At 35.1% G+C, this 27,704-nt stretch overlaps 1 protein-coding gene across 5 annotated transcripts in view; it reads right to left on the bottom strand.

Annotated features, from left to right (window-relative positions):
* Vang (Strabismus domain-containing protein Vang) overlaps positions 1-27,704 on the bottom strand; it is a 242,921-nt gene that overhangs the window by 208,132 nt on the left and 7,085 nt on the right. For 4 of the 5 annotated variants that reach the window (XM_089592371.1, XM_014356122.2, XM_089592374.1 and 1 more), the window contains exon 1: positions 26,717-26,910. The exons of the other annotated variant lie outside the window; for it this stretch is intronic. The gene's annotated coding sequence lies outside the window, so the exon portion shown is untranslated. Of the gene's footprint in view, positions 1-26,716; positions 26,911-27,704 lie in introns of those variants that run through there. 5 annotated transcript variants of the gene reach the window in all.

The following is a 27,704-nucleotide window of genomic DNA, read 5'->3' as shown; positions in this document are numbered from 1 at the left end:
TTTGAAACTCTAAGTACACATTATGAACTATGAGCTGTGCGTAAACATTAATAAAAAAGTGTATTTGTAAATTTTTTTCTTGTACAGTTAAAAAACTATTACGGTCACTGTCTCCGAGATGTTATTAATAGGAGTATACTATGTGCATAATACAAGTAAACACTGAATGAGCACAAACAAAACCAGAAGAAGGCTATTCACAGTTCAAAATACATAGTAAAAGTATCAAGTTTGATCGACTTCGCAAATCGGAGTATGTTATCGGCCACTACCAGGAGCGGGATTCATATCTCAATCAAAGATTTTATACTGCTATTTACAGAAAACTGTATAATACTTTTAAAAATGTCGGAAACAAAATGACTATACTTCTCTTGACATCTTCTCATGTAGTCATTGCTCAAATATAGTAATTGTCTCTTATAAAACTACATATATAATCGATAATTATGTCACTGGTTTTCTTTTAAGGGAATTAAAGCTTTCGAAGTACTAATTTTCAATAGATATTGGTAAGTATCGCAATGCAACACGTAATCCACTAAACGAGTAACAAAAAAAAAAAAAAAATGTTACGAACTTACTGTGACGAACCTTAAAACTGTTCGACGTAGTATTTACAGTTTCATACACGTATAAAACCAGTTTGAACGAGTATTTCTTATCAGCGAATCAGCGGATGTTTTTTTTCTTTTTTCCACTCATTATTTTAGGCGTCTCAGCGAAATTTTTTTCTTTTCGAGAGCGGGCATACCGAGTTGTTAGAGAGAAAATGTATACTCTTCCATTGGGAAAAGCGGACGCCCTTCCAACTAACCAACGATGGTTCGCTCGACGCAGTACCTATAGAGCTATTATTTCTTATCCACACAGATGCGTTAACCGTGATCGATAGCTTTTCGCTTCTTATTCAGGCGTATAATATGCCAGCGTTATATATTTTTTTCTTGAGAGCGAGTGATGCGAGATGTCAGAGAGAACATGTATACTATTCTGTTACCAAAGTAGATCGCGTAACCCTTTTAATTGCTCAACGCTCGCTAACTTATTTTTTACGTAAAATCTTGCGAAGAATGTAGTTATTGTTTTTATCCATAAGCATGCATTAGCAGTGATCGATGATTCACCGCTTTTTACTTAGGATTATAATGTACCAACGTAATATTTTTTTTCTCGAAAGCAGGCACATCGAGTGATGTGAGTTGCCAGAGAAAACATGTATGCATTTCATTAGCAAAAGCGTACCCCAACGGTGGCTTACTCATCTTTAACTCAGTACCTCGCCAGTTAACAGTTCAATTAATTCTACAAAGTAATTTTAAAGGGTGCAATAATAAAGAGGCGTTAAGTCAAAATTGACATAGATTACTGCTCTTTCAAAATCCATTTTTTCAAAGCTGTAGCATTCTTCACAGCACGATAAGCTGAATTAATTTGATGATTTATGCATTAAATATCATCCAGTCCAATTTTTTTTAAAGATAGATACTGCTTGACATCATAAATGTACCTATGAAAATAATAGTATTACTCAAATATTTAGTAAAGCGTATAAATCATGCTATGAGTAATGTACCTATTTAATAGCACGGTGCGCAACCATTCAAGTTTTTCAAGACGTGTTAAGTATATAATATCATCTTCTTTAATAATGGCTCGAAAGTTTGTAGTTAGATCCTTGTAGGAAACTTCTCCCGAGCTCCAAGAAAGACCGTGATAATTAAACTCTAACCATTGATTTTCACATTTGTTCTTAGGCAAGAGCTGCGCCTATGAATATGGCGGCTTGAAGACAAAAACTAACGGTGTAGCATTTTCTTGTAAAGGTATAATAGCAACGTCTTTAAAAATAAATTCGTTGAGCATGGTTTTAAAGCCTTGAACATCGATCACGTATTTCGTCATCTTAACGTTGTGATGATTATAAGTCGACTAACTCTTCTATTGATATGTGATCTCTTTATATACAACTGCTAGTCACCGCTAGTCATCATTCGTATCGTTTTCGCAGAGGCAAATCAGTATATGTGAAAAGTTCAAGCATCGTGCCATTCATTTGCGTGCATTAAAGCAAGCTGTAAGCATGATGGAGCAACTTCGCAAGAATTTTGCTAAAGCCGACGTCGTTGAGCGTTACGTGATTTTCTGTGAAACAGCGCGAAAAGAATACCAACGCTTGTCGCATAGTGATAATATGGCTGAGATACGAGATTTCATTGTTAATAGTGAAATATGAAATAGTACTTAAAAGTATTTCTGACTACAAGCTGTCTGCAAAATTGTCATCACCAGTGGAAAAAAAGTTGCTGAATATTAGGTTTTTGTCTTTTATTGACGTTTTTGGCAGCATTTTAGAAAGTTCTAGAAGTGCGAGGGTCAGGACTCAATAAAAAATTAGACAATCAAGATAATGATGAGTCTGTGACATGAAAAGATCTTGCTAGTGCTTTTAAAAATCGCGCAAGAACGGCTGTTATAACACATAGTAGGCATTTGGATATTGTAAAATTCTTTAAGTCTGCGGAAAAAATATTCATTTTAAAAGTACGAGTAATTCTCAACGAGCAGGATGCTTTAAAAATGAATACAGAATTAGCAACAGAGTTGTTGATGGTGGAAAATAACTCAGAGACTGTCGATGATTTTAACACTAAGTCAGAACGTATTTTTCGTACAATGAACCTACACTAGTGGTTTGAAACAACTGACAAAAAGCCCATTTCTACTGACAGAAGGACTTCAGGAGCGATATCCAGGGTGAATTTTACGCCTAATTTTAAATTCAGTAATTAATGAAAATAAACACAATGCAATGAGTGGTAGTTCTTACATAGAACTTCCTACAGCTGTTGAGAAAAAAAGCTTGCGGTAATGTGCAGAATGCAGATTAGCCATGCTTTAAATAGGCCATTTTGTCAGCTTTATATCTTGTAAATAAAAATACACAAGTGGTAAATTATACACAATACGGAAACATTTACAATTTTGAGGGGATCTCCTTTCCAGTGCAGCATAAGTAAGTTACAAAATTTGAAAAACAGAATGATGTGTCTGTTAACGCATAACTTTTGGAGAAAAGTAAAAATAGCTATAAAAATTTACCCTTTCAATTGACATCAGAAAAAAAGAGAAAAATATATTACTTTGCTATTTAACCAAAATTATAATATCGATACGCATAGTAAAAGAATATCAGAAAAAGCAAAAAAAAATATCAACGAGAAACATGGTGATTTTTCTAATGCTGAGGCAGTAGATAAGAATGAGGTGGAAGAAGGTGGAAAAGAGTATTTAGAAGAAAGGCAAGATGGTGATAATAGTGCTGATAATGATATAAAATACCAATCCGTATGGATTCAAGACTTATCTAGGCTCATAAAAAGTTCTTTAACAAAACATAAAAATAAAATATGTATTTGTGACCACTGCTTATATTACTTGAGAAATAATGAAATGTTAAAAATACATAAAGAGGAGTGCGTTAAAGTAAATAAGTATAACATGAGCTGGCCGAGATATAACAAAATTTGAAAATTTGAAAATCACATAAATAAAAATCGTGTACCATTCATAGTGTATGCAGACTTTGAGCGCTTATTAAAACCTATGCATAATTGTGAGCATGCAATACAACACCATGAAGCATGAAGTGTTGGATATTATGTTAAGTGTAGTTTTGATAACGCGAAATCACGATACGTTTGCTACAGAAAAAAAACTGAAAGCAGTGAAAATTTGGCTACTTGGTTTGTGAAATAAATGCAAAATGTCGCCTTAAATTTACAGGGCATATACAACAATCCAGCGCCAATGAGATTATTAAGTGAAGAAGAGGACTTTGATTTTTATAAAGCTGATATATGTCACATACGTGAGAAGTCTATTGAAAATGATGAAAAAGTTCATGACCATTGTCATTTTACTGGGGAGTAAGTATTACATTTATTACTTTTTTTTTTTTTTAATTTTCTTTTCAACTAATATTCGCTTTTTTTACGCAGATATCGAGACCCAGCACTCACAATGTATATAATCTCAAATATCAAAACTCACGAACAGTACAAATAGTTTGCCATAATTTCAGCAATTAAGATGCCCACTTGTTGATACAAGAGCTTGTAACTGACTTTCCCAGAAAAGTACAAGTTATATCTCAAACGAAAGAAAAAAAAATTTCTTTCACAAAGTACGTTGAAGGGACAAGTATCAGCTTACGCTTCATTGAGTCATATAGATTTTTGCCAGCGTCGATTGATAAATTGGAATCGTACTCAGAGCAGTATGACACTATAGAAAAGGTTTTCAGTCAAGATGATAAATACGCTTTCAAGCAAATTAATATGCTAAAGAGAAAGGGTGTATATCCATACGATTATATAGCATCATTTGGAAAACTTAAACAAACATCGCTCTCATGTAAAAATGATTTTCACAGTAAATTATATGATGCACATGTAAGTGGTGAAGATTATGCACATGCTCAATCAGTATGTAAAACTTTTAATATTTTAACTCTTGGATAGTATTCAGATCTTTACCTGAAAAGTGATGTACTATTATGAACAGAGGTATTTGAAAACTTTAGAAATAATTGCCTCAAGGTTTATTAATAAAACTCCACTCACTATTTCATAACTCCAGGCTTTACTTGGGATGCCAAGTTGAAAAAAACAAAAGTAAGTTTTATGAATAAAAATATAATGTCAATTGTGTTTTAGTTATTAATCAAGATTTTTTTCAGACTTCACTAGAACTCATTACTGATATGGATATGTTTATGTTCACTAAAATGGCATACGAGGTAAAACTGTAGGATATGTAGCATACTATAATGTAAATAATTTGTATGGTTAGGCAATAACTCATAAACTTTCTTATGGTGGTTGTTAGTGGGTCGAAAATTTTGAGCAACAGCTTCATGATTTTTATAATATTGGCATTGAAAGTGCTTACGGATATATTTTAAAAGTGGATTTGGATTATCCAGCAAAGCTCCACGATTTTCATAAGGATTTGCCATTTTGCTCAAACCCTAATGCAGCTCCAGGTTTGAAGCAGCCTAAATTAATGACACCACTTAAAAAAAAAGCATTAATATGTACTTCATTATAAAGCCCTACAACAAGCCATGAATCATAGATTACGACAGACAAAAATTTACCGAGGCTTAAAATTCTGGCAAAGTACATGGCTTAAAGAATATATTGATCTCAATAGCAATGAAAGAAAAAAGGCCAAGAATGGGTTTGAAAGACTGCTTTTTTAACTATTCAATAATGCTATTTTTGGGAAAACGATAGAAAACGAGAGAAAGCGTATTGATGTCAAACTTCTTAATCATTGGGACGGACTATATGGTGCGGCAGCATGCATTGCAAAGCCAAACTTTTACAGCTGTGATATTTTTGATGAGAATTTTATAGCTATACAGCTGCAACGTACATAAGTGATGATGAAAAAGCCAATATAAATTCGGCTTAGTGTCTAAGACTTACCAAAGATATTTGTGTATCGCTTTCACTACGATAATATGCTTACCAAACTCAAAAATGATTATAAACTCTTTTACACTGATCCAGACAGTCTGGTATATGAGATAACGAACCATGATACTTATAAAATTATGAAATCTGATACTAATGAATCCGACACATCAGATTATTTAGAAAATAATAAGTTTATGATGCCGTTAAAAAATAAGAATATCGTTGGGCTCATGAAAGACGAGTGCAATGGCCAAATTATACTAAAATTTGTTGAGCTTAGAAGTAAGATGTATAGTATTCTCGTTGAAAATGAAAAAGTGATTAAGAGAGCAAAGGGTGTTAAAAGTAACAACGTAAAAGCAACTATTAATTTCAACGACAACACTGAGTTCTTACGTGACCAAATTATAAACATCAATCAAGAGGGAATTAATACAAGATCACGTCATTATAAGCTCTATACTCAGAGGCAAAATAAAATTGCTCTTAGTTCCCGATATGAAAACGATATCTTTTATCAAACACTACAGATACGCTGCCTAGGGGCTATTATAGAATTAAAATAATGGAAGAACAGAGAGCTTAAGAGTGTGTGGAAAATCATAGCAGACCAGCAACCAATGGAAAAGCAGCCAATGTAGAGAGAGAGAGAGATTTCTTCAGTAGTGGGAGAGAACCTATATCTTGAAAAGCATCAACCAGCGGAGCTTAGTCAGAACTATAGTGGGCAGCTGGAAGTATTGACGACTTTATCATCCAACGCAGGCAGCTCAGGTCAATAACAAGCTCTCAAAAGAACAGGTTTAAAGTTGGGAAATTTCTACAGAAATAAGCAGATTTGTACAAGACAGCAAAGCTCGGATATAAAGGTTTATGATGTGTTTTATCATTCACATATTTTTTGTTTTACAATTTCAAAACTCATGTAATTTTCTTATGTTTTAGGTGGCTGAGTTAGCAGCTCTCAATTGACCAGCCTGTGGAAGATACCTTCCAACAAAGAAGATTAACGAAATGGTCAAGGGGCAAAGTCATGTGGTCACGAAGTTAAGAAAAGCAGACAATGGTACGAAAACTATTGCCTAACAATCACTTCCAGATATTTTTATCTAACCAAGTATCTGAGTATCTTGTGAGTGATGAACTATTATTTAATAGTTTGTTGGAATCCATTAATAGAAAGAAGCTGTCAGTTTGCTATAATGGTGATAGCTTTGAATTATTGAACCCATAAATATTTAATTAAATAAATACAAGAAAAAAATTACTTTGTGGAACTAGTTTTACGTGAGAAAAAATAAGTGATACAATCCATAACATGTTTAAAGTTTTTATTTATCTCAATAAAACTTGTGTAAGATATGACATTTGCACGTATAGTAAAAAAAAATTTTATTTGCACACTTAGTATATTACATTGAAAGAATGTAACAAGTTTTATACAAATTTTTTACAACTTCTCAATTTTTATAATTTTACAGTACATACCATTTTTATTTTTTGTTATTATCAATCCAAATGTTATGGGTATTATAAAAGCCCAACCACTTGACAAACATTTGATTTCCTCGTCGACGAAAAATTTTTTCAACAAGATAGGTATCAGGATACTTGGTTTTCTGCAGTTTCTGCTAGTAGAAGCCTCCAGAAATTGGCTGATTTTGATAATTCTTCAAATGGTAAAATGGTGGACTGGTTGGAGCTACGCGTGCTATAGCGAATACCTCAGTCAACCAGTTAAGCGTATATCATTTTTTAAATACTTGCTTAGCATTGCTTATCCACACTTTATCTTTTACCTCATGTTTCAGTTGTTTTTTCTTCTCCGTTGTTCTTGATGAGAATTTTTACAAAATTTCATTTTCATTGGCAGCTGACACATCCTTTGGTTTTATAGTTATCATCCGATGCTGTCGATTATTATAAGCCATTAGTAACTGAAGTAAAATGTCAATCTACTTATATCTGCCACGCAAGCTGAATTTTCCCACATGTCATGCTTTAGTGTACGATTAAATCGCTCACATATAGTCGCTTTAAGGTTACTGTACGTCAAGTATAAATTAATTTTGTTCTTTTCCTTGAGACGTTAAAAATTTGCATTATAAAATTCTTTGCCACGATCTGCTGGCAAATTACTTGGTGCTCTTACCTCTGTTGATATCGACTTCATAGCTGTGGTCACATATTAACAGGTTTTATTCTTTACGGGTACAGCCTATGTATACTTAAAAAATACATCTATAACTATAAGCAAATATCTATAACCTTTGGTTTCACAAGCATAAGGTATCATCTCCACAAGATCAGCTAGCAATGTTTCATCCAAGCCCCAAACATTAGACTTTCAGCGAAGACAGTTACGTCTCACAGGTTTATGAAGCTCTACTACTACTGCTTCCATCTCTTTTAACTATCTTCTAGAGTTATATTAGATATGCGTGCTACAATCTCTTTGACTGTATTTATTTTACTCCGCAAATTTATTATTGTTTCTGAGAATATATCCCTTAAATGGTTCAACAGTACATTTATTTTCTCCTGTTTATCCAAAATGTAACTTTTTTCTTACTGTAAAGTACTAAGATTAACAGCATTGTGAGATTAAATAGCTGATGCAACATTGTAAAATCTTTTATTTTCCAAGTCAAATTGACCATCTGTGGTGAGCTTGTATCTGATTCCTTACGGACCTCGACTGCCACCTTCTAACTTAGCTGATCCATGTCCATATACGTCGATACTTATTTTGACAATGAAGTAAAATTAATAACGAAGCTCAATATATAATAATAGCTTCACAAAGCTCCTCAACAATTAAATTTATTTAATTCAAATGACTAGGATTACGAGCTGATTTTCCTGCCACTAGTAATCTTAGCCGATTGACCAGTTCGTTAGGGGTATCTCAGTAAACGTAATCCATTTGCGTTTTCAGCCTAGCAATTTTAAATGAAAGTATTGACCCGCCTGTCTTGTTCATTTGTGTGAGATTAAATAATGGGGCAATAACATTATTGAATTTATAACTATTAAATAAACGAATCGTTTCATTTTTGTCAAACTTTTTTTCATGCACATTTAAAGTTTTCAAGATTTGTTTGTATTTAACTTAATTATCTAGTATCATATGCTTTTCCTCGGAATGTTTTTTTACGAGCAACTCTATCAATCCATCGATCATTGGATATCTTGGATCCTTTATTTGAATTTGATTATTATTGAAACATATAGGCGGATCACCAAGGACATGTTGTGTGTGTTTTTTCTTTTCTTACCCCATAAATTCAATCCAGTTCTGGCTCATTTCTATAAAGTCTCTGTGAATATTGATTAATAGGTACATTGATCAATATCATGGGCTGAATCATCATCTTCGCTATTTCCAACAACGGTATCATAGTCTTTAATGGAATCATTCGATGAAAATGCATATTCTTTATGATCACTGTTACTATTAGCTGATTAGAACATTGATGTGTCGACTTATTTAATTTTTAGCTCAAAAGGCTTGAAGGATTTTTTAGGTAAAGATTCAGAGCTAAGTGGTACCTTTTTCACTTTCCTTGAGTCATTGATAATTTTATGAAGCGGGTCAGTAATAGGCTTGGAAGTCTCCCCAATTTTCTTTTCAAAATATACTCTTCCCGACTTTAACAATCGATGCTCACTTCCCATAACTTCTCTAGCTTTTTTAACTTGCTACAGAACGTCTTTTTCTTTACGAAAATCGGCTATGTTGATCGCTTGACGATTAACAAGAGACTAATACACACTTAATAAGAATGAGTAATATTTAAGGCAAAATAATTAAATCATCTCCTATATCTACCATCATCGCCATCTCTTTCCTTATCCATCACGACAAATCCATGTTTCCCAACTCTCCAACAGTTTACACAAAGTTTTTTGAATTCATTATACGTCATATCAGCATTAACATGATCATTATAGATGTGTTTCAAATTAATATCATCTTGTCAAAATATTACTAAGAGGTTTAAATTGTCTTCGACTATATGCTTTAAAACTTGAGCATAGGATTGGCATAGGTAATAGTAGTTAACGCTTTTGTGACGTCCCATGCAGAAAAAGGCTTTTCCATTATCTTGTTTTTCATAGGCAATGTCAACGAATATCATTATGGAGTTGAGGTAGCGCCTTATCTGGATATATGACTGATTCATGATCGTTAAATGAAAAACACTTACACCATCTATGGGCTTCAACAGATGTTCTGATAAGTTATGCTTTCGATGATCCAGTGACTTTGAGCATACATAAACATTCTTAAATCTCAATCAGTTGAGGTGAGTAATTGAAGCCAAGAAGCTGTTTACCCACAGTTTGATAGACCACGAAAAACATTTATCATCGTATTGGGTAGAAAATCACCATGGACTTTGATTTTTTTATCTTGCTTGAAAATTTTATCGAAATTTACGACAGAAAGTTTTGTATTCTGTTCCACAAAGCTCATGTTTCTTGTATGCTAACTCAACTGAGACTAAAACATGATACTGTTAATAGTATGCTTCTATTCTTTCAGTCTCATTTATCATATTCCCTAATCTTGCTAATCAGTTTGTTGAAATTTATGACAGGAAGTAAAATATTCTGTTCTCGGAGCTCGTAATGACTGTATGCTGAAATATGGAACTATAAATAGAACTCTACTTTTATTTTTGAGCTCATTCATTGTTAAGCCCTCGGAAAGTAATGATCATTCATCGTCGTAAAGTTGTGGACTTATAAACACACTTATCAATAAACTGCCTGTAGAACTGTACGTACCAGGATTTCAATATTGTGAGCTGGGCACTTAACTAGTCAAGAGATTAGATCGTGGAGATCCAGGTATCAATCCATTGAATCAGGCTTGCAAACAACACGATATAGCCTATTTTCAGAATCGAGAAAACATTGCAGCAAGAAACACCGCTGACAAGATTCTCGCTGAAAAGGCGGGGCAAAATTCAAAGCCAAAAACGCTTGTTTAGAGAAAAAATCTGCTGCTTTTACCATTACCAGCGTCATAAAATTGAAATCCACACTCAGCTTAGGATCATTTCCTAGTACGAATTCAAGTGAAGCGAGTATGAAAAAAATAATGCCGAAGAAGACTTATTTAAAAAGTTTGATTCAAAGTGACTCAAGGACACGGACGCTAGTTTGGGAGAAAAAGCTGCTGCTTTGACCAGTATCAGCACCATGAAATTACAATCCAAACTCGGCATGGGATCTTCCCCTAGTATGAATTGTAGTTAATTGAGTAAGAAAAAAATGAAGCCAGAAAATACTACTTTAATAAGTTTTATTCGAAGTGCCTTAAAGTCTATGGTTCCTAGAAGTAGTGCTCGACATGTTATAAGTTCAGCTTTAAAGGAAGCGTAAGATGCTGTAAAAGAAGCTGGTGGTAAAAAAATATTGTAATGCCTTAAGTATCACCCATCCTACAAAAAACTGGAGTATTACTACCGTACATTATCCCTGCATTTGCTGGCTTAAGTGTTATGAGTGCTATTACTAATGGTGTAACTGGAGTTGTCAAGGCTATCAATGATGCTAAAGTTGCTCGAAAACAGCTAGAGAAGAGTGAGAGGCACAATAAAGAAATAGAAGCACTTTGACTTGGAAAGGGGCTATTGTTAAAACTATACAACAACGACTTAGGTCTACATCTAAGGCCTGGAAAAGGCAAAAAAAAAGGAAAAAAAAAATTTTATACGTAAAACTGCCTCGACGAGCTCTCACAGACTGTGACCTCATCAAGTATGCAAAAATTTTGAAAATACCACATTTTTGGGAAGTTCTCATGAGAAATGCTTTGCTTATCAATCATTTACATTACGTTTATCAGAAACATTATCTATTCTCAAAGCACAATATTTTTAACCTATCAAATTGTCACCAGTACATAACTACGTTTTTGGTCTAGTAGAACTCCTAACTTTCGATTCAATTTTAAATATCGATGATGGTAATCATAAATTTTTTGTAAGTGATAAGAAGTTGTTATTCCACCCGGCAGCTACGAAATTCAAAATATTGAGTCGTTTTTGATCGACATATTACAATCTGAAGATATAGCTTTTTTTTTTTTTAAATTATAGTGCTCTACGTCTGGCTCCTTTAATAAGGGCACTACTATGGGTATTAGCACTTGGAAAAGAGACAAGAACAGGGATGGGAGTCCTTCCATTACTGGGAGGGGGGTTGAGGGGAAATTAGGCAATTTTTGCTGCGAGAAGGTCGCCCAAACCCTCCTCGAGGAGCATTGCGTGGTGAAAAAGCACATGTGAAAAATCACAGAGGTACTTGCCCGAAAAGTCGCACTGGCCGAGAATTGAACCACGGTCTCCCGCGTGCCAATCCACGACCTAGCCGACCGAGTCACCACGCGCTCTGAAGATATAGCTATTAGCATCAAACTAAACAATAATACTCTTCGCAGTGTGATAACGTGTAGTCATGCTATTGACTTTAGACCAAAAGATTCTATTGGCCGTCTTATAGGCTTTACTGAACGAATTCTTAGAAATACCAGCACTCAGAACTCAGATTTACCGGTTTCTATTCTCAATGTTAACACATTGAGAGTTAAGTGTAATATTACTAGTGGAGCCTATATAAATGGAAAAAAAAGTTTACACCATTAACGAATTTTTTCCTGCTGTACCACCGGAGTACAAGATTGTCGAAGTTCTATCGCAAAAAATTTACTTACTAGTTGCTGTTAAAACTATAGATCATCTTTAAGTGCATATGGTTGATCAGGAACGTAACTTAATTAATTTTCGTTGTTTAGTTACATTTCTTGCAAAATCGGTTTTGTCAGTTTTTTTTTTTTTTTTTTTTTTTTTTAGGAAAAAGTGGAAAAGTTATGAATATACGGCTACACTTGAAACAACTTAGCTAAAATGGGCATAGTTTACAACAATATGAAAATTAGACAAGGCTATGAAAGAAAATTAGAAGAAGTTAGGACGATTACTTATCCACGAGGCAACAAAATTGGACAAAGCTATAAGAATAAAGCAAAATGGATGAGACGGATCAGTCATCAACGAACGCCCAGAACGTTAACATGTCAAAACGTGCAGTTTTTAAAAAAGTTAGGACTGAAAGTGAGAGCTCGTGGTTGCAAATAACTTATGCTTTCTCTTGCTGCCTGCGAACGAGAAAAAGTCATGGTGGAAGAAATTCTTGGAATTCAGTCAGGCTTCATATTCGATGAGTCGGTTGCGCACTACGAAATTCATGCACATCATAACCCCATATTGCATCAGCATTTAATAGCAGTGATGAAATTTGCATCTTAGTTCAACATCAAGATTTATGTCTCTCGCCCTGTCAAAGTTCTCTACGCATTTGTTGACGTATAACAACTAAAGTTGATGGTTCTCTTAAGAGAACAAGACCAGTTAATGATGCTATCTGTCATCTATTTTAAGAAATACGATATGAACTTAACGATATAGAAATCGACAAGTATAAAAATGTTGGATTAACAACTTCAATAAAAGGATGGATTTATTTTTCTTCCAGTCAGAGTTTAATACTTAAAAATGCTGGATGTATTGACATTGAAGAGAAAACATCTATTATTAATGACCATTCTTGTTTTGAAGTGCCAATACTTTTGAGTGCGATATTTGGCTTCGCTAAGGACTATCGCAAAGTTGTGGTAAATGCAAAACATAAATTAATTCTAAAAAGATCAAGGTATGATGTTAGCACCGTCATGTAATTAGCTAACAATCAAACTTTCGAAAGGGACAAGCTTATATTGACTCAGATTGAGAGGCTGGTGCCTTACATAACTGCATTAGACAGAAGAAAAATTCGTTTACTCGATGTTATTGCAAAAGACAAGCCTATTTCTATGAGTTTCCGCAATTAGGAGTCATAAGAGTATCCTTTTTTGCCAAAAACTTCTAGGCATGTGTAGACTGTCAAAACTTCCAATCAGTTGGAAAAGCCTCGTTTTGTTATTTTGGGCTTTCAGAAAAAGCGAAAAAGTGACCCTGCTTCCAATACCAGTCTCTTTGATCATTATAACATCAGCAACGTAAAGCTTTTATTGAACTCACACTAATATCCTTATGGAATAATGGGCCCTTTCTATAATCCCATATCCAACCTTGTCAATTGTTCTTTTATATCTCCCTTTCTCTGTTTATTTTAAAAGTTCTTTCAATCCTGGGTTCCTTTTGTATCTTCCTGTAGTAATCACAGTAACTTGATTTTTCACTTTTTGACCAATTCTTTTGAGTTACTTGGTTCTTTTTTTTTTTGTAGTTCCCTTTCTAGCCCCTCTGCAAACTTACTTGCTCCCTTATTATAAAAATAGGCCTTTGATCCCCATTCCATCTCGAAGCTTTTCAAACGTTGCCTTCATGATCGAAACCACTTACATGAGACTTTATTTATTGTTCATCTTATTCTCTCCTGTAGGCAAATTCGTAGCTATCTCTCAACTTTCATTTCCGCTACGTGTAGTATATATTTTTCCACCCTTCTCATTGTTTCTACTTCTAAGCTTTTTCTGTTGGCCTCCAATTTTCGTATATACCAGGGTGTATTTATATTGATGCCTAGAGCTATTTTAACAAATTTTTCTTGTGCTTTCTCCAGCTATTTCCATTTTTCCCAACCCTAGGTCTCTACCTCATATAGGCATTTAGCTTTCACTATAGTATCTAGTAAATATAGTCTCCTATTTAGTTTTTAAAATTTAGCTCTTTTCTATATTCTCTATACATTGCTTTTCTGGCTTTATTTGCCGTTTTAGTTACACGGTGGCTAAACGTGTTTTTCGTTGAAAACCAAAATCCTCAATACTTGTATTCATTCATTACTTCTATTCTTTCTCCCTTGAAGTGCCATTTCTCCCCTTCTACAAGCTGGTCTTCCTTTCTGAAATTGATGATTTTTGTGTTCTTAATATTAACCTCTAATTTATTTTTATTATTGTATCTTTTCAAGTTATTGAGCATGCTTTGTAGTTTTTTCTTTGTATCTGAAACCACTGCTTCCAATAACCTAGAAAGATACAATGATAAAAATAAATTAGAGGTTAATATCAAGAATACAAAAATCGAAAAACAATGAGTAAGTCAGAAAAATACATATTACACATAGCGGAAATGAAAGTTAAGAGAAAGCCGAAAATTTGCCTACAGGAGAGAATAAGATGTGCAATGAATAAAGTCTCAAATAAGTGGTTTCGATCAATGAAGGCAACCTTTGAAAAGCGTCAAGGTCGAATGGGGATAAAAGGCCTACTTTTATAATAAGGGAGCATGTAAGTTTGCAGAAGAGCTAGAAAGGGAACTAAAAAAAAAACAAAAAAACCAAGAAACTCAAAAAAATTGATCAAAAAGTGAAAAATCAAGTTACGGCTATTACTATAGGAAGACAAAAAAGGAACCCAGGATTGAAAAATACTTGGAAGATAAACAGATAAAGGGAAAGATAAAAGAACAGTGGACAAGGTTAGATATGGGAATATAGAAAGGGCAGGAAACAAAGGATTCCAGGACGAAAGTTGCAGGGCATGCGGAGAGGTACCAGAAAAAATAGAACACATATTTATATGCGAGGATACAAAGAAAAGAATAAGTGTTGGATGGGTTAAAGAAGCTAAAGAATCGGGATTTACAGGCATAAATCAGGAAACCAGAGAAAAATTATTGAAATTACTGGCAGGGAATGCAATCATAAATCTACGTAAATTTAGCAAAAAATTAGAAAAAATGGAATTCGCCTTAAGAGTAATTCCAGAATTTTTTCCTTGCCCCACAGGTCTTCGGGCCTGGGTAAATACGAAACAGAGTTAGGGCTACAGGTAGGGATTAGCAGATCCAATTCCAGGTAAAGATCGCCAGCCTTACTAGCGAGGAGTAGTCCTTTAAATATGAGACTTCTCCAATGATGCTAATTAGCCTGGATCCGGTGCTTCGGCAAAGAGCGCCAGCTTAACCGATGAAGAGTGTACGTCCTGAAATACGGAGTCTTTTTCAGAGAACAGCTACATTGGGCCCATGGTTAATAGATATGATTAATTTAATGATATGGTATGATTAATGTAAGTACTGCTAATGACACCTCATTTAAAGAAAAAGATTTGACATATCTCCTACATAAAAAATAACAGTCACTGATCTGAAAGAAAGTGTTTTCGATCTCCTCGATTTTATAACTTCTTTTTTGATGAGCAAGCCAATTAACACTCACAAAAAAATTTCACACTTTATTTCCGAAATTCTTAGTTAATAAAAACGCTGTTTTGCTATTATAGATACACTAACACTCAAAGAGCAGTAAATCATTGGTCTCGACGCACGGTCCGAGTAGAATGTATGTAAAAATCTCACATTTATTTATTTTAATAAAAGCATTATGAGAAATAAATTAAAACAAATAAGTACCAGTACTAGACCCATTTTCCTTATTTATTTTGAGTAAAACACCAAACACAGAAAAACAAAAATTTAAGATTCAGTCACACTAATACCCTTAAAAACAGAATAAGGAAATAAGAAGATAGATGGCTGCAAACGGCCCTTTAAAGATAAATACTCGTTGCTACGAAAAAAATTCCAACCCTGGCGTAGCTGGCCGTGCTTCTGTAGAATCACTCCAGCCTACTGCTGACCAATGAGTGGATAGAGGCGAGCACTCGACGAGAACTCGCACTCTTGTCTGAGTTAAAATCGTTGACAGAAGGGGGCCACATACACGACCATACTAGTGCGTACACGCACAATGGACTATAACTATACCTGAAACCAGATATACTCAATGCGTGTGTCAGTGTAAGTCTCTTCCAGGCGCTACTTAAAAGGTACAAGTTCATCTCGTTGCAAGAGTCGGCTGCCTCTGTCCTTACTAATGCTTTAACGTGAACATTTCTGCTCACTTTAACGGATCCCCGTCCAAATTTGTAAATCTTGAAACTGAAATTTTAAAAAAACAAGATAGGACAGCCTAATTTTAAATAGAACTGGCCCTACACTTATTCGCTATGCAAGTTGTATTACAAGGTTGCAACGAGACGAAAAAAAAAAAAAAGTTTGCATAGTTGTAAAAAAAAAACAAAGCCAAGTTAATAGCAATTACTTGACCTACTTGCGAAGCTCATTTTCGTTGGGACTAGTAATAGTTACATTAGATTCCAGTTCGTTAACAGAATATAACGGTTTACCAAACATAAGTATGCAAACAGAACTACTGGAACTTAAAATCTATGCACTTATTTATGCACACAAGTTCTGGTTCATCAAGTAGTTTAATCACTTCAATAACTGGTCGGATAAATGACACGTTAGCCGTTTTAATTTTAACTGCTCGCACGAGTCCATTAGCTCCAGGGTGAGCGGTAGTGACAATGGCATATACTCAATGGCCACTTAGTAGGCGAAGTGAGCTCGTTCTTCAAAATAACGACGTTATCCTGATTGAGATTCGGCTGCGGCTTAAACCACTTGCTGCGCTGTTAATATTGGTGGGAAACTTCCTTTCACCAACTGGCCCAAAAGGAGTTGCGTAGATCAGTCAGCAATTTCCAGCGACTGGTCATTCGAGGTGGTTGACGAGTCTTATCATATGGCTTGGAATGGGATAGCAACGGAGATCTAACGAGGAAGGGCAACGGTGTGAGTGCAAGGGCTCCATTGATCTCATTACTTAAGGGGCAGAGGGGCTTGGAATTCAGGCAAGCCTCGACTTGAGCGCACAACATCGTCATTTCTTCAAACGTGAACTTGGATTCACCCATCACGCAAATGAGATGGTGCTTCACGCTGCATACTGCAGCCTCGTAAATGCCATCGAAGTGAAGGGCACATGGAGGTATGAAACACCAGTCTGTTCCTTGGCTCGCCACGGTATCAACTAATGTGCTGGTGTAAAGCGAAGAGCTGCATAACAACCTCTTCAACTTGGACGCTGCGCCTCGACAGTTAGTGGCGTTGTCTGAATACATAACACTGCATAACGAGAAAAGCCGTGCAGGAGTTATGCGAGCAGCAAGAAGCTGACCCATTTGCTGTCCTGCGCTTTTGACACCATGGCGGGTACAAACGACGTATCGATGGTATACACTAGCGGATACTTGTTGATCCTTAGTGATCCATAGCGATCGACGTAAGTGCGACAGCATCAATTGCACTCCTTCGTGCAACGTGAGGTGATGTGTTTCTTCCATTTAACACCTGATGAACTGACAGCCTCCTGGTAATATAATCGGGTGTATCTCGTCATATGCCAATGACAAACAGTCAAGACGTTCTGCAACTGATAGTAGCCCCTATTCGTCCAAGAAAGGACTGAGTCGACGTAGAAGGCTACGTTTGGGGACTGGATCACCGGCACGCAGGCATACCTTTTCGGTAGAGAAATATTGTGCTTGGATAGCTCTGAAACAGTTGACTTTAGCCATTCTGCGTTCAGTTCCTAAAGGCGATAATCCAGGTAGTTCTACAAGCTTGCGTGTTACACGTAGGCGCCATGGCGCGCCAGCGGAAGCAGTAAGACAGAACTCTGATAATCTTGCTGAAAGCAGAAAACTTCTGCAACAATGGCAAGCAGTTTGGTTGGGCCCCCTGCCTTGACTCCTAACGTTGCTAGACAAAAATTGTTGTAACTTATAATTTTTATATTGACTAAAGGATATTAATCAATTACTGTGCATTATCAGTGGCGTACAGCCTGTGACAATTAATCTTTCCTAAATTTCCATTATTTTTCGGTCAATTTTGCTATATGGTACGTGTAATTAATAATTCCGGAAGACGAAAATTGTTAGAACTTATAACTTTTTGTGTACTAAGTGATGTTCATAAATTTGTATGCATTATCAGTGGCGTACATCCTGTGATAATTAATCTTTCCCAAATTACCGTACTTTTCGGTCATTTTTGCGATAAAGTAAGCGCAATTAACAATTCCGGAAGACGAAAATTGTTGGAACTTATGAGTTTTATATGTACTAAGTGATGTTAATCAATTTCTATGCATTATCAGTGGCGTACAGCCTGTGACAATTAATCTTTCCTAAATTTCCATTATTTTTCGGTCAATTTTGCTATATGGTACGTGTAACTAATAATTCCGGAAGACGAAAATTGTTAGAACTTCTAAGTTTTATATTTACTAAGTGATGTTAATCAATTTTTATGCATTATCAATGGCGTACAGCCTGTGACAATTAATCTTTCCTAAATTTCTATCATTTTTCGGTCATTTTTGCTATATAGTATGCGCAATTAACAATTCCGGAAGACGAAAATTGTTAAAACTCATAACTTCTATATGTACTAAGTGATATTCATTAATTTCTATGCATTATTAGTGGCATACAGCCTGTGATAATAAATTTTTATTTAATTTCCATTATTTTTTGGTCATTTTTGCTATTTAGTATGATTTTTGCTGTACAGTATTAACAATTCCGGAAGACCAAAATTGTTAGAACTTATAACTTCTATATGTACTAAGTGATATTCATTGATTTCTATGCATTATTAGTGGCGTACAGCCTGTGATAATAAATTTTCATTCAATTTCCATTATTTTTTGGTCATTTTTGCTATATAGTATGCGCAATTAACAATTCCGGAAGACGAACTTATAACTCTTATATGTACTAAGTGATATGCATCAATTTCTATGCATTATCAGGGGCGTACAGCTTGTGATAATGAATCTTTCCCAAATTTCCGTACTTTTCGGTCATTTTTGCGATATAGTATGCGCAATTAACAATTCCGGAAGACAAAAATTGTTGGAACTTATAGCTTTTTTATGTACTAGGTGATATTCATTAATTTCTATGCATTTTTAGTGGCATACAGCCTGTGATAATAAATTTTTATTTAATTTCCATAATTTTTTGGTCATTTTTGCTATTTAGTATGATTTTTGCTATATAGTATTAACAATTCCGGAAGAGAAAAATTGTTAGAACTTATAACTTCTATATGTACTAAGTGATATTCATTAATTACTATGCATTATTAGTGGCATACAGCCTGTGATAATAAATTCTCATTTAATTTCCATTATTTTTTGGTCATTTTGCTATATAGTATGCGCAATTAACAATTCCGGAAGACGAACTTATAACTCTTATATGTACTAAGTGATATGCATCAATTTTTATGCATTATCAGGGGCGTACAGCTTGTGATAATAAATCTTTCCCAAATTTCCGTACTTTCCGGTCATTTTTGCGATATAGTATGCGTAATGAATAATTACGGAAGACGAAAATTGTTAGAACTCATAACTCTTTTTTTTTGTACTAAGTGATAACTATCAATGTCTATGCATTATTAGTGGCGTGCAGCTTGTGATATCAGATTCCTTAGAAATGTAGGTATTTTCTGATCTTTTTTAATGATAAACTCAATAAATAACAATTTGTCGAAGACGAAACGTGCTTCAACTGTTGTACATTTTTATCTTATATTCTGTTTTCCCTGCCATCATTGGTGTCGTACATCCTATTTAATTGGAATGTTAAAAAATTTTTGTCTATTACGGATATTTACACAATGAAATATTCAACATATTAAGTTTTTGATGATGGGAAATATACATTATTAGTTATTTTATCGAGCTAGTACTAAGAATATAGTTTTTGTATGGATGATTTTCCATTTTTTAAGTCATTTTTACTTGCGTATACAGTTTATCTTAACTTTGTTGGGTTATTGGGTTACATGGGTCATTGTTTTATCGTGACGGTATCATAAAGAGGAACTCTTTATTGATAGTTTTTATGAGTTATTGCATAGACAAAGACTTACCTTGATCTATATACACGATATGAATTCCACTTTAATAGTTTTAAAGGCCTAAACGCATTTTTTACGCCTTTACACTTGAATCAATCTTTAAACTCTTATATCTCGAGAAGGGTACATTTTTATGATCTAAAAATTGCTGGGAGCCTTCCTTATTACTTGTTGAAGCATTTAAAGCATTTTAATGAAAAAAAAAAAAAAAAAAATTTTTTTCATTTTCGTTGCACGCATCGTTGCAAACTTCAGAGTCATCCCTTTGAATCCCGCTGTGACTCATTAAATACGATACGGACTTTTTTTAGATTCTCAGACCGAATCACAGCAAGATGTGGAAGATAAAAGCTCGGACGATCAAGTTATTTTGGGGGGACTAACTCCATATGTTGCAAGTTTATATATTTCTGCATAAAGGTACAGTAAGACTGAGCAAGTTCAGGAATTCTTTGCAAGCGCCTTTTAGACCGTAGCAAGCAAGCGACAGAAATATTGCGGATGCTACAAAATCAGGATTACTGCGAAGAGGAAGTCTGACAATGCATCTACACTGTAAGAAGCGTGTATGTGATTGAGCGAAGAGCTCCTCACAATCTAACTCTTCCTCGGTCAGCAGATACTTAGGCCGCAACTTTTCTATTTCTCAAAATCTTTAGCAAACATCCTTGATGTAAGGCTATTTCGATGGGACTACTTTCTTAGTAGATAAATAATGAGTAAGCTTGGGAAGAACCAGGGCATTTACGCTCAAGTGAAGATCTAACTTTTTTCCAGAAACTAGTTGCAACATAACCTCCTAAGGGACTCTTGATAATTCGTTGGCCCCATCACCGACAATTTTGGTATCAACCAGTTTGCTAGAAAGGCTAGGTTCAGTCACGACGTGTTCAGTGATAAAAGAGCATTCTACGGCAGGATAAATAAGAGCGCGAATTGGCATTATATCACCGATAGAATTCTTAATGAAGAGGCAAACGGTAGCTAATAAAACAGTACAATCAAGGCTCCCAGATTTTCGGGAGTTCGCCACATGCACAGTGCGCAATCACCCTCTCTCTATAGAGCAAGCTGGAGCGGGAGAGCCCCCCTACCCAGACCTTTAACCTAAGCCCCACCCATTTCCCACAACTTAGATATGACATCTTGTCAAGTAAGAATACAATCGACGATAGCTGCGCGGGCGTAGTCTTTTGCCCCAGCCAAATTTGCCAGCTTTCGAATCTCTCTGATAACTTTTTTTTTTTTTTTTTTTTTTTTTCAATGTACGTTATACATAAAGTGTCATGACATGTTTATGTAATTATGTAAGCTCATGTATAACGTTTTAATACTAAGACATAATTGTTAAAAATAATACTATAAATTATTAAAAATAAATACTATGTTTAAGACAAGGTAATTAAAATTATAAAACAAAATATTCGTCACTTTTTAAGGAAATCAAAACATTAATAAATACTGAAGAAGAGTGTCATCGCTAGTCGGGATACCCAGCTGAATGTCTAACAACTCTGTTTATGATGCACTGCCGGTGAACAATGATAGTAATGGCCGAGAGGCTCGGCCATTCTATTGCAGGTAGCTTTGATTTTAAGTCCACGCCACTTATCGGATCCTACTGAACTAATGTGAAAAGCTAGCGTAGTACTGTACAACCCGCACGAGTACTGTAAGCATTCACGATTTCTTGCTTATGCGGGCTTGATGCGGTACTTTCACTTGGATTCGCGTTAGCCGTTGATCACCAATTGGTTTAATCGTTTTGCTGAAATTTTCCGGAATTCATTGAAAAATGTTGTTTCGAATCATGCCTGCTTCTGTACTTATTAATGCTTTAACGTAAACACTTATTTTACGACTATATAAAGCTACGTCACTAAAACCGTTGTAATCGCTAATCACAAAAACTACTCAACCAATCTGGCTGAAATTACTGATTATTGACACTTCCTAGATGGTTTTAGTATAGTTTTTGTCTTGAAAAAATTGATAACAATAGCAATAAATAAGCTTAAACGTTTACAAAACTACGCTAGCTTTTCACATTAGTTCAGTAGGATCCGATAAGTGGCGTGGACTTAAAATCAAAGCTACCTGCAATAGAATGGCCGAGCCTCTCGGCCATTACTATCATTGTTCACCGGCAGTGTATCATAAACAGAGTTGTTAGACATTCAGCTGGGTATCCCGACTAGCGATGACACTCTTCTTCAGTAGGTAAACGATCCAGGTCTCATTATACCCTGAACTACCAGGATTGACGAGTGCCACCAATAAAAAATGTTTTAAGCGATAACGTTTCTGACTAAATACCAAAGGACGTATCTAGCCAGAGCACAAACTGCTCCGACACTTTAAAGTTTTGTGGCCGTTCAATCATCGGGCCTCGTGCCGTCAGAGAATTTTTTACTACAAATGCAAGCCAGGGAAGACAGCCCTGAGAAATTCAGGCAGTGACAACGGCCTCTTTTTCAGTGGTTGTTCCAACGGCATACCCACAGACAAGGTATGTCGTTGCCCACTTTCCCGACTAACGATGAGCGGTTGGTTATCCGAGAAACGACCTGAAGATGAAATATTTTATAATGAGCGGCGGACCTCCCTCCAGCATGGTCTCCGTACGCAAAGACTCCGAGGGTAAGGGTCAAGCTACCCGTAACTGGCTCTATTATCAAGAATTATAAGGAATAGCTAGAAGTATCATCACTGACTCTTTTCAGGGCCATCATAAGTATTTACGATCTCTACTTATTAATCTCATCAGTTCTTTTAAGGGCGAACTAATTTTAAACTATTTTGCCATTTTACTTCCATTTCTGGTAATGGTTCGACGACTAAAAGACTGTATAAAGCCGGCCACTAATAAACTAAGTCAGTCATTCACTGAAAGACGTCACGAGTGGAATTGTTCCTTGCAAAGCTGAGAACCTTGACCACTAACGATCCTATATTACCCTCTGGACTCTAAGCATTCAACCAGGAATCACCGATCTTCTCTAAAGTCTGTGCTGGGGGAACTGAACAGCTATAAAGGAAAAATAAGCTTGAGCCAACGGGACAGTCTTTAACGGGCAAGCATCACGAACCGATCTCTCCATCTTAGATCACCAAAACAACTGAGTCTGCAAAGAAAGAAGGAGCTCTTAACACCAACGTCTTCGACGTTATATGAGCAGACGTTGGGAAAGAGCTCTACAACGCTTTAAACGTTGTAGTTTTCCTCACAATCAGTGTGGTGCTACAATAATAGGCCAGAGAAGAACATCCTGAATTATAGAGGCAATCATGTTTGCTGGAAACTTCAGTCAAGAAAGAGTTTACTTATAGTACATTACGCACCTAGTGAGCGAGGTTAAGAATGTCGCAGATTTCACATGAATAAACGTCCGAGGCGAAGCCGAGGGCGGTTAATGTGAAATCTAGGGCATTTCTTAACCTCCGAACGTGGTGCGTATACGATTTTACGTCTCCTGGTGCTCGGTAAGTAAAAAACTCCGACTGCGTAGCGGGCGTTAATTTTCACTTACAGAGCACCAGTGACGTAAAGAAGGTTACCAGTCCTTTTCAGGATAATCGGACATCGAACTACCTTTCCAACAAATATATGAGAACCTAATTAAGTTGAAAAAAATAGCTTTTAGGGCTCACAAAGGTCTTAACTATGCCAAAAGACGCAAGAAGTTGAATTGGAAGGTTAACTTAAAATGCATCTTATGAATACAGTTTTAAGCATCAAGAAAATGACGCTGAATATTTATCGAGATTAAAGCAGCACTGAAGTCGATAAATAAAGAATTTATCAAGTGAAAGATCAGCTTTTCATTGTACCCTCACAGTAATCTCCTAAATCTTCCAGATTTTTAAACAAGTAAAATATGTAATTATATTTTTGTGGTGATCAAAAATGTAGAGATTAAGCCCCAGGACTTTGTTGCTTTGATAATGAAGTTGTGAGATAAAACAAAATTTTTTTCCTTAATTATGCATTTTCTGTGAGTTTTAAGTTCTTACAGCCTAAAAAAATAGCCTTTTATGAAGATTATACGGGAGAATTGGCAAATCAACGTCCCCTTCGGACCAACGATTATTTCATGGCATAAAGAACACACGGGACTTTTCAGCATAATTATATTCTTTTCACTTTTTACACTTTATTATTTGACCAAGTTAACTGTATGGATTCCGAACAAATATATTTTTAATAAGAAGATTTTTGTCCCCGGAAGTGTCGGGTATAGATGTAAGATTTTTAACTGAAAACGTTTCACGTTACATGTCAACACACTACGGTGTTCCATTTAGTGAGTCTCGAGCGAAGCTGCGACGGGGGGGGGGCCGCTAGTATTATTATAAAACAATGTTTGTAAGTCGAATGACCCTTCAGATTTTCGATCCTATAGCGAGAAAACAAGAATTATAGCTAAACAACGTATTTTTATAAGAACTTCATCACATCCTTAATCGGTATGAACGAGATAAGGTATCTATCTGAAAATTTTTTTGTCTTCGTTTTCACTACATAACTAAGTTTCAAAAGGAACCCTTAAAATTTTTGGTCTTATAGCCAGAAAACAATAATTTTCTCTGAAAATCGTAATTTTTGTCGATCTATAGATGGGTATCAGGAAACAAGATGAACTTGCTAAAAAAATTTCTAATCTCTTTTATTACTCAAATACTATAATTGTAAGCCGAAAGACTCTTCAGATTTTTGATCTGGCAGCGAAAAAAAAATTGTAGCTACAGATCGTTTTTTTTTTTTTTTTTTTTTTGTGAAAACATCAGATCCTAAATTGGTATCGAAAAACAATACGAGGTACCCTTCTAAAAAAAATTTTTTTTAAATTTACGATAAGAATATGTTTATAACTTAAAACACTTTTCAGTTTTTCGCTCTCATTGCAAAAAACATAAGATTTATCGCTGAAAATCATATTTCTAAGTTGAATTCGTCGATCCACAGTATCAGTATCAGAAAAAAATATAAGAGAACCCCTCTAAAAAAAATTTCTTTCTGTTTCATTATGATTATTATACTGTTTTTGTAAGTCAAAAAACTCTTTCTATTTTCGGTCTGATAGCGAGAAAAAAAGAGTTATCGCTAAAGAACGTATTTTTTCTATGAAATTCCTCGATTCCTAGATCAGTAACGGAGAACGAAACGAGATGCCGCTCTAGAAAAAATTTATTTTTGATGAAATACAATATTACTAAGTTTTTAAGTTACAAGGCCCTACAGATTTTTGGTCTGATAGCAAGAAAACAATAACAATCGCTGAGAATCGTACTTCTGGCTTAAAATTCGATTCTTAGATTGTTATTCGAAAAAGAGATGAGATACCCCTGTATAATGTACGTCTGAATATTATATTGACAGCCAGTTACGAGGCATTTTAGGTTGACTTTTTATTTATACTGCTCTGTGATTGACTGTCGAAGTAATGAACAGTTGGGAGATTACGATTCCCTGGGTGCCAAAAGATATTCGGTTATAATATATAGCTTGCTTCCAGAACAAATGTTTGTAACAAAACTGGTGGATTTTTTTGTCGCTATTTTCAACAGCGTCATTATGACATAAGATTTTTACGGTAGACAGTGAGTACGAAATTTAATTATTGAACTCTCTATCACTGTTGGTACAAACGACCTAATACTTATGAATTGTTCTACAGTATAAAAGATATTTTTTGCATGTAAGCATCCTTTAGTTTTCTATTAGTACTACTATTGTTATTATTATTATTATTAATAATGTTATTATTATTATTAGTTTCTTATCATTACTATCAAAATTGCTAATAATTCTTCTACACTACATACTTATATTCATAACATAGGATCCATAAGTATTTACTTTAAAAGAGTTAATGAAATGAACTATCTTGTACATGCAGATTATGCACAAAAAAGCTTTTTTTTATCACCACACACACAATTCAACTTTTTTTTATTTCTTCATAAATTGCTGAATTTAATTTTTGTCAACAATAATGTCTTCTCTCCGTCAAAATTTTACAAAGTATTACTATTATTAAAAAAAAAGAGCTTACGATGTAACTTTAGGTTGTGTTTAAAAAAATAAAAGCTATTGTAAGAAAACAAATACAAAGCATTAAAAGGAATGCAAGTTTTTTCCAGAAAGAGGCAAGAAAAAAATTGCATTAAAGTATTTTTTCAAAACTTATTCAATTTACAAAAATAGCTTTTTTTTAATTAGGTTTGATTAATAACCTGTAAAAAAAAAATCTTAGATTGTTTAACTTCATTCAAAAATTATTCATTAAACATCAATGCTTCACTTTCAGAAATATAGATAATCTGCAACAACTACTGTATTCTGGAAAAGAATACTTATGAATTTTCTATTTACTATTTTGCTAAGAAAGATAAAAATTTGTCTTAACTTGGTGAAATACTTACATACTTTCTTAGGCATCCACATTTAACTCTTTTTACTTATGAAATTTTATTAATGGATTAAGGTAAGAACCATCGATCAATAACATCAGGTACATTCTATAGATTTTGTTGAGAAAAAACGAAGTGAAATTTAGAAACTTGATTACTTTCTGATCAGTTATGCTTCTGGAACTAGTATTTACGTTTTTATATGCCATAATGGGTGTATTCCGCAAATGCTGCCAGCAGTTAAGTTGCGTAGGTCGTGGTAACGCCGCATGGTCGGGCGGCGCTAGCGTCAACCTGTACTAACTGTCGGTGGGTTCCGCATGTAAACAAACTCCGAAATATCAGATGGCATAGGAGTGAAAACAGTAAAAAATATCGAAGTTTGTTGACATGCGGAACCCACCGACAGATAGTACAGGTTGACGCTAGCGCCGCCCGACCATGCGGCGTTACCACGACCTACGTAACTTAACTGGGGTCTGGGGTGTAATCCGCAATCACCGCCAGCAGTTACATACATGTAAGACGTGACAACGTTGCGTGGTTGGGGGCGCTACTGTCGATTTACTGGTGATGTGATCCGCAATCCCGCCAGCAGTAAAGCAGGCGACGTCAGTCTACTTGCTCTTTTTCGTGACATTTTTTGATTGTAAACAAAGCTTATTGTGCTAGACGTAAACAAACACGCAGACCAAAAAAAAAAAAGTTTCAAGTGCCAAAAAGAAAAATGGAAATAACAGCTTTACTGCTAGCGGGATTGCGCGGGATCACAGAAAAAATGTCACGAAAAAGAGTAAGTAGACCGACGTTGTCTGCTTTACTGCTGGCGGGATTGCGGACCACATCACCAGTAAATCGACAGTAGCGCCCCCAACCACGCAACGTTGTCACGTCTTACATATGTAGCTGCTGGCGGCGATTGCGGATTACACCCTATGTTGTGTAAATGCATGTTCTGCTACAGCAATAATTTCGGAGTCGTTTTGTTGTGACTCGTGAA

This window comes from Copidosoma floridanum, unplaced genomic scaffold, assembly GCF_036245765.1.
Source record: "Copidosoma floridanum isolate Cflo_tuat_1 unplaced genomic scaffold, Cflo_Japanese_pri ptg000016l, whole genome shotgun sequence".
NCBI lineage: Eukaryota > Metazoa > Arthropoda > Insecta > Hymenoptera > Encyrtidae > Copidosoma > Copidosoma floridanum.
The sequence above is the reverse complement of the archived record's forward strand: the minus strand, read 5'-3'. Positions and strand labels throughout refer to the sequence as shown.